The following is a 12,500-nucleotide window of genomic DNA, read 5'->3' as shown; positions in this document are numbered from 1 at the left end:
ATCAAGTATCAGATGTTTGTGAAGCACTTCCACTATCACGAACCCTCGAAACAGTTGTTTAAATGGCCATCATCTGAGACCATCATACTGATTAGGTGTTAGGTAATCATCAAAATCGAAGATATCATTAGTGAAAGATAAACGACGACCAAATCAGGGTTTTGAAGATAGAGCAAGTGTTAAGTAAGGCCAGCCATGGCTTGCCCTTGCCCCTCCAACAGTTCTTTCCCTCGCGTCCACCTCATTAACTCAACCGGATTACAAAGACACGAAGGTGAGATCAAAGTCCTCCCCGTCAGTTGCAGTTCATGTTGATCATTGACTTCGATATTCAAGGTTATTTGTCAGTCTGAATTACTGTAATTTATACGTTTCCGTCAAATCTTCAGCTTCTCAAAGAACATCATTTTTAGTGTTACTTTTAGTCATATGGCAGTTAAAGAAACAGCTTCATTATTCTTGAAAATTAGTCAAGTAAAATATACTATGCCCATTATGTTTTCTCAGCTAATTTAATTTGTGGTTGGTAATATCTTAGTGAGAATAAATTTGAATAAGTACGTTAGGGTGAAAAAGGAACTGCAGTAGGGAGAAGGTAGTACAGATAACGACTAACGAGTTAATGGGTTGTAGAAAGAAGCGCTTATGAAGGTAATTGGAAGGAAATGCAGTGTGTCGATGGAGATGTAGTTGGGAGAAATGTTCAATGTTCAAGGTAATAGAGAGAAAAGAGGGAGTTTTGGATGACGTATAAGTGAAAGGGCTCAGTGTAACTTTGAAAGTACTTTATAGAGAACGACTGAAAAATTGTAAGAAGGGAAAGGCGATCTTGCGTTGATGTTATTGATTGGCTGACAAGGCTGTTTAAAGCGTGACTGAGTAAGGGAGAGGTTCGGAAGGATTAGGTGATAGGAATAATGAATTTAGTATCGAAAGAAGTTAACTAAAATAGTCATAGAGGTATAACAGTACGTTGCGTACTTAGCAGTGTGTATAGTGTAATTTTGAATGAAAATGATAATTGAAGACAGTATGTAGATGAGCTTGATTGCTTTGGTGTTAAAGTTGGTCCAAGAGCAGTGTACTATGCCTCATTGGTTGTTTTAATGTTTTTTTTTTTCTAGATCGGGTAATGAAAGAATTCAGAGAAAAGTCAGATGAAATTGTGGAGTGGTTGGTGTTTGCAAATGATATACGGTTTGCTGGTAATTGAGTAATAGAGGTGCACTGACAGGTGAAAAACAAAAATATTTGAAGAATATAAAGTAGAAATTGAGATCTCTGCAAAAGGTTCAGAAGGTAGGGGGAGGACCTTGAAGTTGATGTAGGGAAACATTGAAGGACTGTTGAGCCAGTCCTCCTTTATGAAGGAAGGTAGAAAATCTGATGCACATGAAAGAAAAAAGAGAACTCTGCAAATGTATTGTTTACTTATTATATGCAGATGTTGTTTACTTTCATTTTATGGTAAGTAAGAGGCATCAAAGATGAAGTAAAAAGGGTAGTATAACTTCCACGATGAATTCGAGTTTTTTTACGATGTGTGCGGCATTCAGAGGGTGTGGGAGCAAGTAGACGATGGAGACTGAGAAAGAGCAGGTTAGATAATGACCAAGAGGTTTTGAAATGGAAGTATTTAAAGTTCTTGGAGAATGAGAATACGTGCAAGACTACATTCTACAGTTCAATGTGAAATTCATTTTGTAAGTGCTTAGCCCTCGGTGATACCCATACTGCACTGATTTGATTAAAAGCTTACCAGAGGTGACCTACTACTCACCGCTCTTCAGCCAGTCATTGCCTTTTTTGCAGTTGGATTTAAGATCATGCCTGCTTCTCTACCAGTCCCATCTGCTCCTTCTGAATCTCTCCCCATTCCTCTGCACCTTAATTCGCAAACGGTTAATATGTTCAGTCAGTATCTCTTGAATTCATTTTCTGGTGGTTCTGTCTCTCCAAATGGATTCAGGATTCTCGCCATTCCTGTTTTCAATCTGTCCTTAGCATTTATAAACCGGGAATTTCTTCTCACCCCCATTACTTAGGGAGTCAGGGCCATTTGTAAATTGTGCCGCTCTATTGGATTAAATACGTTTCTTAAATAGCCAGAATGATGTTTTAAAATCTCGACTTCCCCACAGTTTTTTATTACACTTATCACAAAAAAAGCCTATACCTAAGAGGAAAGTAAATGAAGAAACATTCACCTTCTGTCGCCGGATTCGACCCCTTGCCAGGGAGGGGCCAACGACCATGCCAGTCAAGTTCAGCTCTGCCATGCATATATCTCTGAAATTCAGGTATTTTTTTATTACTAGAGCTGACTAAACCCATTTCCACCAGTAGATAATGTATAATATATATATGTATATATATACATATACATATATATGTATGTATATATATATATATATATATATATATATATAAAGATATGTATATCTATATAAGTACATATACATATGTAATGTATGTGTATATATATATATATATATATATATATATATATATATATATATATATATATATATAAATCTACTGGTGGGAATGGGTTTAGTCAGCTCTAGTTACAACAATGAAGGCAGTATTGGGTTTTAAAGACCTCCGCCTGTTGTGTGTACATATAAATATATGTGTGTGTGTATATATGTATATGTGTGTGTACGTCAGCCTTAAAAAGTGGTAACTGCCGAACACTAGAATAAACTGGTTCAAATCGGTGCACTCAGCTGTAGTAGAAAGTATCTAGAGGCGACCGATGTACGTATGTGTGAAACGAACAAGACCTATATTTGTCTTTGTATCACAGTGGGTTAGCGCGTCGTTGCTGGAACCTTAGGGTCTAGTGTGTTGGGTCGAATCCTGCCACGAGGGCGAAAGTCTCTCCATGTAGTCCCTGCTCCTATTTAGGCTTATAGTGACCAGTGAGTCCTCAGAGTTGCGAGGAATTCGGAAAATTAAGAAGTCATTGAGGTAATTAAGGTAAATAATTATATAACTAATAAAAGTGACGTGGTATATATTATATACATATATATATATGTATGTATATATATACATTTATATATACATAACATATATGTACATATATATATATATATATATATATATATATATAATATATATATATATATATATATATATATATATATATATATATATATATATATATATATATATATATTCACTGGTAGAAAAGAAGGCAGATCCCAATATATGTAGATTTACATATATTGCATATTTCGTCATTCGTGTCTCGGAACTATGTAGTTTATCTGCAGGAGTAAGATGATTATAATTTTTATCATTAAAACTTGGAAAAAGGCAAAATTATACCTACAAAATATCGCTCTCTCTCTCTCTCTCTCTCTCTCTCTCTCTCTCTCTCTCTCTCTCTCTCTCTCGCTGTATAGAAGCCAACAGGTGTAAAAGAGTAATCGCGTTGCTTTCCACAGCTGCAGGTATCTTTGTAGAAAGGTAGGTTGGAGGGAGAGGAGGGGAGGGGAGAAAGAGAGAGAACGTAGCGTTTCAACGTTTGCTGTTTTCTTCCTAACTGTTTCAGCTTCGTGGCCAGTGGAGTGTATTTAGTCCGGTCATATCTTCATACCCACGTATTCTCACATGACCTTCGTGCTCATGAGACACATGAACTTTTCTGCCTTATTTTGTTGGCGGTAATGGGATTTTATATCCGGATCATGCCTCGTCGGTGGTGGCAACCACAAATTATGAAATGCAACTGTAATTTTGTTTAAATTATCAAAAGTGGTGTTCCGATATAAACTGGTCCTGTGTGCACAGTAGGATGAACACGAAGAAGGCGATCTTAACGAGTTCTGTAACTTCTGGTATGATTCATTCGTAACCTGGCAAGTGTTCCGTGCGTTATCCATTGAGGTATGTACACCTTAGGTATACATGTAGTGGATTTTCGAACATTTCATCTGTCGTTATTTCGTTTCATTATATCGTCTGTCGTTGTCTGTGAGTGTGGATGTAGTTGCGTTTGTAAATTGCAATGTAAACGAAAGCAAAATGGACAAAACAGCAGATGTTTTGTTCGGTTTAAAGACTAAAAATACAGAAAATAATAATAGCAATAGAACTCCAAAATTAAGGGAAAAGTAAGAAAGTGAAGAGGATTAACGGAGTGGTCGCCTCTATGAAAGACCTTTGTGCCCCCAGTATATAAAAAAATCTGTGAGAGAACCTGTAAGGAACAGTTACAAATATGCGTTGATGCAGCTCCTGGACGAGAAGGTTTCGTGTAATATCTAGACAAGGAAAACGGCCGCCTCTATTGTTGTTAATATACAATACCTTTGATTCAAATCTCTGAAGAATCAGAGAAAAAGAGTAACATTCCTGAGTGTTGAGACCTTACTCCATTCCAAGGTAGGTATATCTGAAGGTTTAGGAGAAAGAGTTGTTTAGGAATGAGTTAACTGTATTCATATCAGAACGATGAAGTTGTAACCGTAGTTTAATTCAGCAACCTTTATAAATGGCTCCAGAAGCCTAACAATTGTCAGGAGTAAGATTTTCACATGTTGCATAGATAGGGTCACTAAGGGGAAGTTACACAAGATAGGGGACCACTAGTGGGAGGTTTGAAGACTGCCTCCGGCGTTGCACAAACGTTAAATATTGCCATTAGGTTTCACCTTGAGACCACCGTCAGAGTGCATTTCGGGGACTCAAATTAGGATAATGTATGTAAAGTTGTAGTCTTGATTTCTTACCTGTGAAGCCAATCCATATTTTTACCCTTGCATTACATTACAGTTTTGCTTCAAGAGCACACACTCAAAATTTTGTGCAATGTGTTACCACATATATACTTTATACTGTAGATAGAAGATCAAATCACATAAGGTAAATCATGTGATAATTTGATTTCGAATTAATATTTATATGCAACCTTGTTATTGTTATACTGTCATTCTTGGAAAAATTGTATCCATAGTGGCTTTACTTTAAATCTCACAGCCTGGTGTAAACCAGGTTATCTTCATTGTAAAGAACAAAGGTCTTAATTTGGAATTTAAAATGTCTTTGTGAAAAAATTGTTATAAGTCAGTGACGTTTAACAAAACAAGACCATTAAGGGTTGAGACTAACTGATTGTAGGTTTTAATCCTTCATCCATTTCTGTTAGAAGTAGGTTATAGTGTTGATACCATTCCAACCTACTTCATAGTCGTAAGTGGTAGATATCTACTCTTCATAAAGGTTTGCCAAACCATATATGTACATTACATATACATACATGTATATGCACACACACACACACACACACACATATATATATATATATATATATATATATATATATATATATATATATATATATGTATATGTATGTATGAGACTTATATACATAATAAGTTTTTGCTTAGTATTTACATAAGTCATAGAATTCAAGCTTTTGCTGGTGTGTGGTGAGGCCAGGATCCTGAGCAATAATCTTTTCATCACACGAGATAAAACATGATGAATAAGTAGAAAGGCCGTCTAGTTCATTTTAAGCCTATTGTTTATATGCAAATTCTGAAAATTCGAGTAAAAATTAAACTCTTGTGAAAACTACCCACACGCTTTTAAACACTGAAGCACATAAAGCTATGAGTTTTTCATCAGCGGTCACGCATGTAGTGTGCAAGCTGATTGGAGGAAATGAATCGGTAGCTGTCAGTGTGAAAAAGTTATCGAGCCTTTGAATACTCAATTAAGCATCTGATCTTTTCAGCCCTTCGCGCATCGCGTACTTTATTCCGCATTCATTTAGCCACTCGTTCCTTTCATATTTACTGCAATGCCTTTCTCATTTCTTAGATACTGGGCTTGCGACGTCGGGTGAGGTCCCTCCCCCCTACTTTTTTTATGTTCTTTTAATCTCGATGGAACTGAATCACAGGCGGGGACAGAGCAGTATTTTTTAAAAACCCATTCTACTTTTTCCCCAAAAATAGAAAGTGGTTTAGGGAGGCGTTATCCTCCAAGATCCGGAGTTCCATTCTGCTCATGTTTTCCGTGACGTCAGTCGCCCATCCTTTCACCGGTGACTGGGATCACCTTGGCTACAGTCCACCACCGTCGACTAACTACCATGTCTAATGAGGCAAAGTGCATAATAGGTTTTCATAAGACATGCCCTTCAATTCTCCTTCCTAGCTAGTGCAAGGCCCTAAATTACAAATATATATATATATATATATATATATATATATATATATATATATATATATATATATATATGTTTGTGTGTGTGTGTAATATATATTTATCGTCAGAAAAATTTTGAGAGTAATTGCCCTGAAGTTCTTTGTTTTAAAATTTTCAGTAAGTTCTACAATGTTTACGTTTTTACCGTTTACCGCCATCCAAATATCGACGATTCTGTATATGACTGAAACTCAGTCACAGGATTCAGAAGCTTCATTCGTTATTTTTGGAGACCAATGCAAAGCAGTGTGAGTGGCTAAATTCAAATTCCACAGCTCAACGTGACCGGTCTGCTCTTGAATTCTGTGCATCCTCCGATTTTGTCCAGCTAATTGAGGAACCCACGCACATTTCTGCGAATAGATTAGACCTAATCACAGATGTTCCAGCTATTAAAGTCCAAAGTCTGTGAATATATAGGCACTTGTGGTCATTGCGCTACTGAAATGGACATGTCTGTCAGTCAGTATATTCCTAATGCCACCATTGGAAAAACGGTCTGGCTAAAATGCAGAGCCGGTTGGATCGCATTATTGAAGCTTTTCGGCACAGTTACTATATTAGATCCTGATCCAAAAAAGAAGTTAAATGAAACGCTGATGGGTATTTCAATAAGATATGCCCCTAGAAAGTTCATCAAATTTAGGAAAAATGACCAGCCATGGTTTGATGATGCATGTAGAAGAGCCTACCATGACAAACAGACCAAATTCAACGCATGGAGACAAAATTGCTCAAATGAAAATTACACCATTTTTGCTGAGTCTCGCCGTGCTGTGAATAGAACTTACCATACAGCCGAGAGAAATTACAATAATTACTTGAAGAGCAAATTTGAAGGAATTACTCTACCTCATCTGTGGTGAACCAAATTGGCATCATCTATCCTTGGGTCATGCTCGTCTTCCATTCCACCACTACTTACAGATGATGGTAGATTGATTACTGGCTTTGGAAGCTAAACAATCGGCTGAGGATGTACCTCTCCCTGATACTTGTTATCCTGAACCTGTTCTTACAAAATTTGCATTTCGGTCCAGGGATGTTAAGAAAATTCTCCACTTATGAGAAATGAAGCTGCCCTCAGCCTTAATCGGGACATAGACCGAATCAGGGAATGGTGTAGTTGATGGGGTATGAGGCTGAGCTCCAGTAAAACGAAAACACTATTGATTAGCAGATCTCGTACAGATTTCCCATCCCGTCGTCCACTTCAGGTGGATAGAACTTTGCTGAATGAGTCTGAAGCTTTAACTATTCTAGGTGTATCTCTTGACTCGCATCTAACTTTTGAGAAACATCTAATGAAAGTTTCAGCAAATGCCGCACGAAAGTTAGGTATTGTTCGTAAGGCCTCATATATTTATAACAGTGATAAAATCAGTGCAACCTGTTTTAGGTCATTTGTGCTCCCTTTACTAGAATAATGTTCTACGGTGTGGTTGTCTGCTTCTGCCAGAGATTATTTATTATCTCTTTTAGATGGAGTGGTTCGTGGTGGTAGGTTTCTGTTTCCTAATAGTAGCAGTTATGACTTGAACCATCGACGGATGGTGTCGTGTTTGTCACTTTTTCATAAGTTGTATTTCAACAGAGATCTTTCACATTCACAATTGATCCCTGATCCCCTTTATCTGCCGAGAGCAACCAGATTCGCTGAACAGCAGTAACAATATGCAGTAAATGTGCCTTGCTGGCGAACTTTTCAGTCCCAAAGGTCCTTTATTCCTTTCACTGTTGGTCTGTGGAACAGCCTCACAGAGGATGTTGTGCAGTTGAAACTTAAGAAGTTCAAGCGAAAATGCAATGTATTACTACCCTAATACTATTCTTCTTGCATTTGAATAAATTTTCATTTATTTATCTATTTATTATTTCTTTTTTCTTGTTTAATATGTGGGATCTCTTCTTTCTGTATTTCCCTTTACTTCCTCTTACTTCTTCCTAATGAACACCATATTCTTTGGAAGATTGAATTTCAAAGTCAGTGGCCCCTATGGGCTTGTTCCATATGAAATGGCATTTAGAGACTGGCTTGTGATTCTTTAAAGGAAGACCTTATATGAGAAACATTAATAATAATTGAGGGCAGTTTGTGACTAAATGTTGCCAGAAATAGTATATGAAAATATTAATTAAGAAAATATGACACATTCTTTCCTCACTTGTTGTCAAAAAATGAGTTTACCCAAAAGGGATGGTGAGGAGGAAAACAATTATGGCTCTGAGTCCGAAGTCCTGGGTTAATCCTTGTCATTAAAGGACATCCGTACTTTACTAGCTAGACAAACTATGAAAAAAGTCCCCCTCAAAACAAAAACAAAAAACCGACCATTACAAATAAAGAAAAAGATGTAGATTATGCGAAGGAACATTCCAAAGTTACGAATTACATGACTTAATATTATTATTACTTAAAGAAAAGAGTCTTAATTGTAATTAGTTAATATTTAAATTTGATTTAATTTTTACTCACATGCTGCATATTCATATATGATAATAACTTACCGTTTTCATAGAAGCGTGAACTCTAAACTCTGCTATTTATAAGAAAAAGAAAACGAGGAAATATGCAGAGGATTATAACAGATCAATATCAAAGGAAGGAAAAGGTATCTATAGTATGCGATTATCCTTCAAGAAACGGAAATATATCAAGTGTAAAGTGATTATCTATATATATGTGTATATGTGTATATATATATATATATATATATATATATATATATATATATATATATATATATATATGTAATCACTTTACACTCTTGACATATTTCCGTTTCTTGAAAGGAAAATCATACTATGGATACCTTTTTCCTTCCTTCGATATTGATCTGTTATAATCCTCTGTGGTATTTCCTCATTTTCTTTTTTTCTTATAAATAGCAGAGTTTAGAGGTCACGCTTCTTTGAAAACGGTAAGTTAATATATATATATATATATATATATATATATATATATATATATATATATATATATATATATATATATATATATATATATATCACATACATACACACACACACACACACACACACACACATATATATATATATATATATATATATATATATATATATATATATATATATATATATATATATGTATATGTATGTATGTATGTATACATATATATATTCTTGATGTCTTAATGTGTATATCATCCTATAGTTTTGATATATTTACTCTTCTATTTATCATGTGTTATGTGTAATAATAATAACTGTTGAAATATCACATGTAGTGTAATGTCAGATCTCAAAAGAGTTAGTGTTTTGGGTAACTTAACAGAGTGATTTAAAATTAGTAATACGCTTTAATAATAACGTAGTATGCAATCGCGCGTTTTGTCCCCTAGCAGCAAGTGTTCTGTACTCGTGATTTGGTATGTCGTGTTTTGGTTTAGTTATGTCGCGAGAGATAACGAGTTAGCAAGCAATGGAATGGCAATCGAGTTGTGTACTGTAAGGTTTTGTGTCATACGAGAAAAAGACAAATGATTTCAGTGATTCATGTGCTGTTCTGGAAACCAACTTTGGCTCTTCGTTTGGTTCTTCGTCTTTGTTTTTAAAGCATGCTGTTTGCGGCTGGCCAGTTGCTGTCTGTTTTGATCGTGTTGAGATTTCGTTACGAGCTTTGTCCCATATGATTTTTCGTTCAAGTCACATATGCCTTTTTGAGAGTAAATCCACATATCTTGATTGATTACGTCATGTTTTGTAGGATTACGTTGCTCTGATCACGTATTGTTCTGACATCTTATGATTGTTTCATTTCCCACTGGAATCCTAAAGTTTGCTCATTCTGATTTCAGAGACCGTTAGTGTTAATATTCTCTCTCTCTCTCTCTCTCTTCAAAAGAGAGATATTAACATAGAATATTTGTGTGGTCACTGGTATTAATCTTAGCTTTTGAGATCTGAATGTAGGAAAAGTTGAAACAGCGCCATACAAAAAAGTTTATTTTGTGGATTTTGCAAAAGTTTTCACAAGCTTGTGTAAGGTAAAGTGAGTTTTACTTGTTATTACCATGGTATAATAGGTATATTCGGGATGTTTTGCCTTAGTAAAATTATTATTGGTAAATCTTTTGTGTATTTTTGTGTGTTCTTGTTTTTGCAATCTCTTGATTTTTCACGTTTTATATTTTGGTGATTTAACATTTATTTACTGAGCATTTTAAATATTTCTTGGTAATCTAACATTGCATACTTGATTTAATTTTCATTTACTAAGATTTTCTTTTCAAATTTTGAGTAATTCTTGATAGTTTAAGTTTTGCTTAATTAATTTGATTTCTTGATAAAGTTTTGTGATTTAGTTTTCTTTAATAATTTAACTCAAGAATTAATTAAATTTTTGTGTTGTTTACAAGTAATAGTACATTTTTTTCAGATTGTGAATTCTAATTATAAGCTTTGAATTTAAAAATAAATGTTTGTATTTAAAACTTAAAAAAAAAACCATATTTCATTTATTGACCACAGTGAAAAGGATTAATTGTGTGCATAAGGCAAAGTGATAAACATGTTTTGTTCCTTTAGTTTTGCTGAAGTGAATGAAGACCAGGGAAACAGTTAAAGTTGTGTGATGGAGTGATGCCTTTTTACTCTAGTATATTTCTTGTTTAATTGTTGATACCTCACACTTGTTTTGATAAACTTAGTTTAATTTTTCACGTGATTAATGAGCTTTTTAAGGGGTCACTGTTACCTTTAGAGTAGTCAGTCGTAATTTTTATTATTATGAGAGTTTTGGTATCTGGCTGAAGTGAGGGAAATTTTTGAATTCTGTGATTAGTTGTGTAATAGCTAGGTACTTGGCATGATTCGTGATATATATATATATATATATATATATATATATATATATATATATATATATATATATATATATATATATATATATATATATATATATATATGTGTGTGTGTGTGTGTGTGTGTATATGAATGTCTTTTACTGTCATACCACAGTATAATATGAAGATAAAAAGGCCCATGAAACACTATCTGAACATTGCAACCATATATTTCGACCACTTCCTTCTGTGCCCCTGTTCACTGGTAAAATATGGGCAGATGAAATGTTACAAGGGTATATATACAAAACATATGTACAGTAGGTGTGGCATTAAGTCTCCGATGGTATGCAGGTGACCTTTTCCCAAGAAGGAGGGGAAAATAAACAATTCCCTAGTGGTTTTTGGCCTCATTAATTCCCACTAGGGAATTGTTTATTTTCCCTCCTTCATGGGAAACGGTCACCTGCATACCATCGGAGACTTAATGCCACACCTACATATGCTTTTTATATAAATATACCCTTGTAACATTTCATCTGTCCATATTTTACCAGTGTTTCAAGACTAGAAAATAGCTCAATATGTAGTTACATATAGTGTTTTATGGGCCTTTTTATCTTCATATATATGTATATCTCCATGCTATACCGTGGAACTCTTGACTAAATGTACTGCAAGAGCCAGAAGGAAATATATTCAATACACTTTCGTGTAATTAATATACAATTCTTCAGGGTACGGGATACTGTACCCTGAGGAAGTATTAAACTGTAGCTACTAAAGGTTGAGACTTTCCTATAATTAGCGGTGTTAACACGTTTCCCATCTTGCCGAAGGAGGTATTTAATGTTAATCCAAAAAGGTATATTTTCAGGATTAACATCGAAGTTAAGTTTAATCCTGAGAGTGGACATAGGCTACGCGGCGAGGTGGGTAGAGAAAGACTCGGAAGGGAAACTTTATAAACCAAAAGATTTTAGTTTCAATAACGGGATTTACCCAGTATTTTTGTAAAAATGTGATTAACCAAGATGCAACAGTTTAATTGTTTTTAAAGGTAATGGAAGGGCAATAATAGATTTATTTCACTCAGAATATTAAACTTCACTTTAACATCAAGAACAACTCCCGAGTGGTAAAGACATAATTTCCTGTAATATTTACAACTGATATTTAGTAAAAAACAAAAAAAAAAGTTATAACTGGTGACTTACGTTCAACTGAAAACAATCTATCATTACCTGTATGGTTAGGCCTAATCTTATAATTGGTGGCATCCGATCAACTGCAATTATGTTATTTACTGGGCAAAGAACAATGGAAATATTGTCGAAGTGTTATAAAAAGATTAAGTAGGTCAGCCATTTACTCTCCAAAGGAAACTGTTATTTTAATCCCTGACCTAAAGTTCATAATTGGTGGCATCCGGTCAACTGCAGTTCTGTTTACTGGCAGAGAAACACACGA

At 34.8% G+C, this 12,500-nt stretch overlaps 1 protein-coding gene across 7 annotated transcripts in view; it reads left to right on the top strand.

The window, feature by feature from the left end:
• Positions 1 to 12,500, top strand: part of LOC136825467 (putative inorganic phosphate cotransporter) — a 51,854-nt gene that overhangs the window by 9,994 nt on the left and 29,360 nt on the right. The window contains exon 1 of one of the 7 annotated variants that reach the window (XM_067081997.1): positions 178 to 274. The exons of 2 other annotated variants lie outside the window; for them this stretch is intronic. The gene's annotated coding sequence lies outside the window, so the exon portion shown is untranslated. Of the gene's footprint in view, positions 1 to 177; positions 275 to 3,469; positions 4,396 to 4,730; positions 4,876 to 12,500 lie in introns of those variants that run through there. 4 more of the 7 variants (XM_067082014.1, XM_067081976.1, XM_067081986.1 and 1 more) reach the window with 4 other exon arrangements.

The sequence above is a fragment of the Macrobrachium rosenbergii genome, chromosome 3, assembly GCF_040412425.1.
Source record: "Macrobrachium rosenbergii isolate ZJJX-2024 chromosome 3, ASM4041242v1, whole genome shotgun sequence".
NCBI lineage: Eukaryota > Metazoa > Arthropoda > Malacostraca > Decapoda > Palaemonidae > Macrobrachium > Macrobrachium rosenbergii.
This window is presented reverse-complemented; position numbering and strand designations above follow the sequence as displayed.